This window comes from Schistocerca americana, unplaced genomic scaffold, assembly GCF_021461395.2.
Source record: "Schistocerca americana isolate TAMUIC-IGC-003095 unplaced genomic scaffold, iqSchAmer2.1 HiC_scaffold_14, whole genome shotgun sequence".
In the NCBI taxonomy this organism is placed as follows: domain Eukaryota; kingdom Metazoa; phylum Arthropoda; class Insecta; order Orthoptera; family Acrididae; genus Schistocerca; species Schistocerca americana.
This window is the reverse complement of record NW_025725481.1, coordinates 3,491,394-3,493,680: the sequence shown is the minus strand read 5'-3', so window position 1 is coordinate 3,493,680 and position 2,287 is coordinate 3,491,394. Positions and strand designations below refer to the sequence as shown.

Here is a 2,287-nt window from a genome sequence, read left to right as displayed (position 1 = left end):
CCGTAAAGCGGTTTGCGGAGCATATCTGTCGAAGCAGAGCGAAGCATGATTCACAGGAGACTCCCAAGCTAAAATACTAAGGAAATACGCATATAAACTTTGAAAGTGGTTTTGGCGATGCTCGGATTCACGCTGTATCTTACTTTCATTAGGACACGCAGCATTCAGCAGTAGCAGCTTTTGAAATTGTTGCCTACAGTGTCAGACCTCAGCGTGGACTTGTTACGATGGCTGCATATGGATTGGTCACTTACGTCCATTGTTTTTCGTCACAAGTCTGCTTCTCTTCAACAGTTAACCTTCTTTCAAAACCTTATTTAACTTCTAAGTGCTAAGAACGGCAGCAAACTCTTTAATCACTGTATTCCTCTCGAAGAACTGCGACACACGCCCGGATGACTTGAGCTCTCAAAGCAGACAGTTGCTAAGCAACGGCAGAGTCACGTCGCGCGATTTTCTCATTGTTGTGAGCCTGCCCTGGGACCGATGCTAAGCAGCGAATATTGGTGATGACAAGCGCCCGCATTATTTGGTTTTGTATGACTTGTTTTGGCGCTTTTGGACACCTTCAATTAAAAGTGTAATGGACTCCAATATTAAAATGGAAACGGTCATTATATTTTTGACACAGCCGTTCTAGTTCTTTGTGGCAAATGAGCTACTAATTATTCCCTATGTCGAAACTCGGAAAAATTCACAAGCAGTTGAGATATTTACCGGTGCTACAACTATCTTCTCTTTTGGTAATATAGTAATGGGACGCCTTTTACGGGAAAAAATCCTATGATATGTCAGTCACACAAAACACAGACTTGCTATGCGTACCTGATTATGACCACAGTTCGTGGCCTAACGCTACAATCATACAACATTTTGGAATTGCAGTACACAATGAACCACACTTCTAAGCTGTGTAGTATGAAACTTTACAGCTGTCTCTCAGTACATTTTCGGAGGCTGAGATAGGTCTGCCATAGACGTCTGTAGTCCCGTCGACTGAATGCCAATTGCAGTGGTCATAACTGTCTGTTTTAATACCTGCAATAGCCTTTTCATACATCTGTTACAAATAATTTTTGCAGTGTCGACTTTCCTTGTATATTGCAGGAAGGTCGTAAAATGTTGTGTTCCTTAGAACGACCCATGGCAGATTAGATGACAATAAATCCTCACAAAAGTCTAGACGAAAGCTGTCCGCTTTAAGATTTGCCATAGGAGAATTTAATGGTTCAGTCTGTTTTTGCTCTACTTACTAGTGGAGCGCGTAATCTGAGCTGTGGAGCTTGGTACTGAAGAAAATGTCTTTTTAGAACGGATTACCTAAACAAACAATTACTAAGAAGATGACAGTAACTCAAAAAACAAGATCGTAATCATATAAAATGTCAACTTAAGCTTAATCACATATGCCTGTCAGTAATCTAATTTTATAAAGAACGATTAGAAAGTTTCTGCTTAAAAGCCGTAGAGTCCAGAATCGGTATGCCGATCAGGAAAAATCGCCGTGGGCATTCAGGAAATCATTCCACCGAAGCCTCAGGTTGGAGATAACTGTTAGCTAAAACAACAAGTCTGCTGGTTGACGAAGTCCGTAACTACCTGATACACATCCTCCGACAGGTACAGCTGGTTTGCCAAGGTCTTATTTTAAGAGAGCGCTGGCGTGATAATCCATCGGGATGAGATCAGTACTACAGGCCGGGTGTTCAAGTGGCACCCACTTACATTGGCGTGACTTGTACATTACGACATTTACGATGTGGGGACGTGCGTTATCATGAATCAGCAGCTCCGTATGAAACTTCCTGGCAGATTAAAACTGTGTGCTGGACCGAGACTCGAACTCGGGACCTTTGCCTTTCGCGGGCAAGTGCTCTACCAACTGAGCTACCCAACACGACTCTCGCCCCGTCCTCACAGCTTTACTTCTGCCAGTACCTCGTATCCTACCTCCCAAACTTTACAGAAGCTCTTTTGCGAATTTTTTCCATAGTATTGTATCAGAAATTCTATTTAAAAATCATGTTTTGTAGCAACAAGTCCTTTTAGTCCCCACTTTTTCTGTGTAAGTCCAATTTAGCTCCCTTTGAGACCTTTAAGAAAGATTTAAGCGTTTTTAGGTATGTTGCACAGTGGAACAGTAAGTAGTGCACGGATAATATTTTGTTAAGAACCGACAGAGACGGCTAACTGGGCCGCAACTGCTACCGGCTTCGTAACGGTGTTGTAACTGAATGTCAACGTTGGAGGCCAAAAGTACAAACAATCTACGAGCGCATTTCATCAG

At 42.5% G+C, this 2,287-nt stretch overlaps 1 non-coding gene across 1 annotated transcript; it reads right to left on the bottom strand.

The window, feature by feature from the left end:
• Nucleotides 1-1,823: 1,823 nt before the first annotated feature.
• Trnas-cga lies at nucleotides 1,824-1,897 on the bottom strand. Its single transcript has one exon. It is a non-coding gene; the product is annotated as a tRNA-Ser (tRNA).
• Between the last annotated feature and the right edge of the window lie 390 nt (nucleotides 1,898-2,287).